The sequence below is a fragment of the Hyposmocoma kahamanoa genome, unplaced genomic scaffold (genome assembly GCF_003589595.1).
Source record: "Hyposmocoma kahamanoa isolate Upper Pololo Valley unplaced genomic scaffold, ASM358959v1 138, whole genome shotgun sequence".
Taxonomy (NCBI): Eukaryota; Metazoa; Arthropoda; class Insecta; order Lepidoptera; family Cosmopterigidae; genus Hyposmocoma; species Hyposmocoma kahamanoa.
Genome location: NW_020653492.1, coordinates 687,752 through 693,489, shown reverse-complemented (window position 1 = coordinate 693,489; position 5,738 = coordinate 687,752).

Below are 5,738 nucleotides of genomic sequence, written 5' to 3'. Positions count from 1 at the left end.
GAGTACTGCAAATGAAAGAACATTTTAGATTTTTTATTGGTTTCGTGTTTGGTACAATCAACAGCACATCAAGCTATACACTTTTGTTCGAATATCGCTTGCAGAGCAACGGAACAAGATCCGTCGTTGTGCAGCTCGATATAGCAGTATATACATGTCTGTACATGTTATACTATATCGCTAGCAGTAGAGCTCCCTGTGAAAGAGTTCGTCCAGGGTAATACTGCCACCTTACATTTCTGCAGTTTGGAAGGGTAAGTGTGCTTGTCAACTTATGTCTCAGGATGACGGGCACAGTGGTAGTGCCTTTCAGATCTTTGCAATTTAAAGCTCTGAGTGGCACTGTAACTGAACAGGCGTGTAGCTTACCATCAGGCGCACGACTTGTCCCGTCACTTGACGTTATAAAAAAAATAAAATTCCAGGAAAAGGATAGATTAATGAAATTGTAGAAAGTAACGTACTAGAAAGAGCAAAGCATATGTATATAGTCGGTATTACCAAGATAGTTGATAGGGCCATAGTAAAATAGAGGTTTTGTTACAGCAAATGTTTCCTTGATATTGATCTCACTGTGTTCAGCTCGCTTATTTAGAGAGACATTCGTTCCATCGAATGTCTGTCATATATTTAGATTTATCAGTAAAGTGTGTCATAGTTGTGTTAGTGGTTTGTACTATGTACACATAATGTTAACTATGACATATTCATTGCAGCGTTACGATCTATTTTATATCCAAGTAGGTAGGTTTCTTGGTATAAATCAACAACAGACAGATGATGGTGTGATGTAAACCGGTTGTAATTACGATCAGTTGTTGGCAAAGTTAGTGTTTATATTTGAAGTTCTTGGTGAACATTAAGTTAGTGTATAATTTAAATACATTATTGTTAATCATAAAGTACTTAATTTATCAATAAAAGCATCATGAAACGATTTTCTACATGCGAACTCAGCTTAACCAGTGAGTTGTTCATGAAAAAGGAAAAAACATGGCGGATACACATATTTTTTGAGGTCATGTATACGATTATAATTGGTTGCGCAATAAAGCTTTACAAATTTATTTCACATTGTAAAATTGTTGTTCCTTTTCAACAACTATGATCTACATCAGGGATGCCGATGATGTGGGTTATGATGATATCTGAAAATGCGGACGCGGATGCGAATTTTTCATCGTTGAAGTCTGCAGATGCGGATGTATGAAAAAAACTTTTTTCATACATCCGCAGATAGATGGTTGAATTATTGGTTATTAATTCATATTAAGTAAAATAAATGTTTTTGTATAAGTTTATTACAAAAGACATGATGGACATAAAGCATAGAAATATTATGACATTTATTAATACCTAATTATTTTTAAAGATGTTGAATGAAAAACTTCGTAAGTCAATGTAAACTCAATATTGTTTGTTTTTGTAGACAACAAACAGGCCTTTGCCTGCACTATACGCTGCCGAATTCTCGAATTAACACTAGTACTTGCCACGCGCTTTGAGTAGGGCTTGGTCTGACGATCTTGTAGTGAACTTGCAAAACATTTGTATCCGCAAAAACTCTGCATCGATTGATTCTGATGTGGGATGCGGTAGCAGATATTTAAAAATATGGTGATGATCCGCGGTTATAGGCGCAGAAGCAGGCGTCTGTGGCATCCCTAATCTATATAGAATATAAAAAATGATTGTATGTCCCGTACGCATTCTAATGTATATCCGATTGCGAAAAAACTTTTGTGAATTATTATGCTCATGCCCGAAGAAGTTATAAAATATTAGATCCCACTGCTAAGTACAGGTGTTTGAGAGGGTCCGGAGGACCGCACAAACATGTTACTTATGGTGGATACAATCAACCAGTTACTACAATGTAATATAGCATTTTCATACATTTGATATTATTATTATCGCTGGTTGTCGCGACCGCAATTTGAATGAAAATAGCAAATTCCCTTCTATTTGCCGATTGCTTGTAGCCAACACAAGACACACGTCTGCTCGGCACCTTAAGGTCATAGTAATAATAAAAAAGTAACTCTAAGACTGAGATTCATAAAATTAACTTTGACTTCGACTAAGCACATATGGCGAACTAAGCAAGTATTTCATATTAACAACAAAAAAAAACTTTGACTCAGCTTTAGTGCTGTTAGTAACATGGAAATAAGTGTTGCATACATTAGTCCGGTGCGATGCACGCTCAGATTCGGACGTGCTCACACAGTAAGAATTATATTAATTCGCGATCCGCGCGGTAATGACCGCTGCGCGTAATTGACTATGGGTTCCCAACAACTCATAGCCAATGAACTGCTGGCGTTCATACAACACGCCATCGACACTATGGACGAGGTCAGCATCATGCAGATCTGCAAATCAAACTTTAAAGAAGATGAGATTTGCAGTGGCAAGGCGCTGCTTTTCCGTGTGCTTGGCAAGGCCGAGCAGATGCCATCTCGCCGGAGGGATGGAGGAACGAAGAGTATCCAGGACATTATAACGATGTTAAAGGAAACCGACCCAGACGACGTGCCTGCTTTCGTGGCAAAGGAGCTGCACAAGCTGCCCCCTGTCACGTTCGACCATGTCGATGTCACTAGGCTGCTTAAGGACATCACATCCCTGAAAGCAAGTCTGGCCGAAGTTCAATGTAAATTGGAGGCTTCGGATAACACCATCTGTGAGTTACGTGCCCAAGTTGTATTACTGAGTAGTGCAACTTCGGTAAGTAGGTCACCCGAGGCCTGTAACGTGAGTACTCGTCGCGGGGCACATAATGCATCTATCGGCAGTTTTGAGTCGGCCCATACGGATGCGTCACCGACCGCTGTCGCTGAGCGCGTTTCCCCGCGCCCCGCCCCTCGATTGTCCGCGCCGGCGGAGACGTCACGCGTAAACACGTTGACCCCTCCACGTGATTACGCCGCTGTCGCAGCTGTTAACCGACCCGTTGCTCCACAACCACAAGCCAGGCAGCTATCAACGAAGGGGATGAAAAAACCTCGTGTATCTGTCTCTGAAGTTGCAAAACCACAGAGGCAGACGGACCGGTGCGACGATGACGGCTTCACAAAGGTGGAGAAGAAGAAGAGGAAGCCCACCAGCCGTAACCTGTGCGGCACTGCACCGACAGGGTCCAACTTTTTGCTGCGTCCGGCAATCCCGACAACGCTGCTGTACCTGTCACGCCTGCATTACTCCACGAAGTCTGAGGAGATAGTGGAGTACATCAGGTTGAAATCCAAATACACCCTGAGGGTCGAGCGGTTGGAGTCCCGCCACTACGTGAACTTTAATTCGTTTGTGGTGAGAGTGCCGACCGAACATCTGTCGACCTTCATGAAGGAGGAGTTCTGGCCGAAGGGTGTCCTATACCGGCGATTCCGTGGCCGGTTGCCTGACACCAGATGGCGCCACACGTCGCCGACAACCTAAATACGTGTTAAATTAGTAATTAGTGTTATTTTATATTGTTATGTATGTTAGTCTGTAAGGTATGTATTTATGGGTCTCAGTAACCTGAATATAAATAAATAAATAAAAAATAAAAAAATAAAAAAAATTACTCATACTCTAATAATTTTTTATTAAATTAACAGGATTCATGGTACGATGCTTATCTAAGCGCTGACGATAACTATTTTATCGAGAGTGCAAAAACATTGATAGTGAAATTTTTTAAATGTACGTGGCGATCAGCAACCCATAAATTGCCCGTATTTCTTTTGCCCTTGCCCGTGTTCTAGACAATCATACCAACTATTTCCTGGTCTCAAACTGGAAAATTGGATTTCTCTGTACTAAGTGTACGAGAGCAACGTAATTGACGCAGACAACTGCCTCTACCATGAGATTATAATGATAGTTATCGCGTAAAATGTTTGTATACAAAATGTTGTGTCTTCTTGTGACCGCTAGGGGCGCTGTATAATTTGCCATACAAAATTGTGAAATAATTTACGCGGTCGCTAGCGACAACTGTCACAGTAAACTCGTGGTAGAGGCGTTGTACCAAGTTTCTTACGATCTAAATCACGTATATTTGTTTTTTCAAACAAACCAACATTTCGGGTTTTTTTCACAAGTCGTTTGGCTGACTGTGTCATATCATCATCATCGGACTTGGTCACTCTAGAACTTTTTAGCTCCATCGGCTGCCCATTCTCTGAGCAATGTGCCTGTCACAATTCTTATTCGGAAAGTCCGGAATATTCCATTCTTATGTTATGAATTTGTCACCGATTCGCACAAAGTGCTGCGCTTCCGCCATCCTAAAGCGTTCGTCCTAATGCAATATGTACACTGTCGGCATCACTATTCCCCGAAAACTACAATTTCAGGCTATTCAAAGCTAGAAAAGTGCATATTATTTTTTTAGTAAATGCATACTGTGTCGCTCATATAGTCGTACAATCAAAATCAAATAACCAATTTATACCATAAGTAAAAATTCACACTTAAAAATGATATTTTTGAAGCTACTGCTCGTTCACTGTGCTGACTTCCATAAGAAGAACGAGCAAGAAACTCTAGGGATTGCTCTTTTCAAATAAACTGAAATGTCATCTTTCCATACTCTCTATTTAACACGTAGTCCTCAATGTTGTGATATGACTTTTCCATATACAAAATACTTTTCATGTAATTTTTAAACTTAGGAAATGATAATCTTAATATTATATGTTTCGGAATCCTATTGTAAAAACGTATACAGTTCCCCATTCAAGAATCGTTTACCTTAGTTAAACTTTAAAGGTTAATATTATGACGGATGTCTTCTTTCTTAATTAAATTATGTATATTTTTGCGTGATACAAAATATTTCATAAATATACTGTGATCTCACAGTCCTGATACCAGTCTCCATAAACTTTTCTTTAAGAGAAACCCGAGAACCTAAAACACTATATAGGTAGCTTTGCAGCTTTTCCAAAGTGCAGCTCTAACTTAAGAACACGTCTCAGAACTTGAGAATTTGTCTCAGACATAAATATTTGTATTGCTGGCAAAAAAAATAATTTTTTTCAGTTGTAGAAAGCAAAATTTTGTAGTATTAAGCAAAGCTTTATGACTGCCACCTTACCTATTCCTGCCGCGAAGCAGTAATGTGAGCATTACTGCAGTTCGGCTTTGAAGGTTAATATTAGGCACATAGGACTTTTTAACTTATGTCTTAGGGTGACAACGCAGTGCCTGTGCCCTTTAGATATTTGCGATTTAAAGCTCTGAGTGGCACTGCAACTGGCGTGTCGCTTACCGCCAGGCGCACGACTTGTTTGCCCCATCATTTGGTATCATAAAACAAAACAATAATAATATAAGAACTTCAGAAGCTTTGTATTGTTTAATTCGCGACATTGTATTATGTAGGTACTTTTTAAGTTTGTCTTTGTTAGTTTTGTTTTGAACGAATCTAATCCGGTTTGAGGAAACAATTGCCAGTGGCTTTTGAAAGTCTTCCGTAATCTTATCTTTCGTGGAATTTCTTTAGCTACTATCGTCCGTACGAACCTACTTTTTTATGTATAGAGATATGATTGCAGGGTGTGTCGAGCCTATCTGAGCCAATGCCACCAGAGAGCTGTAGCTTTGTGTTGAAAATTCCGAAATATATGAGAAAATCGTGTAAATATGAACTGGTCATCACTTGTGACCAAGAGACCTGTAAAGAGCCCGAATGTGCCGGAACGTTGGTTAGTTTGAGAAAAGTAATATACGTGACTAACATTACA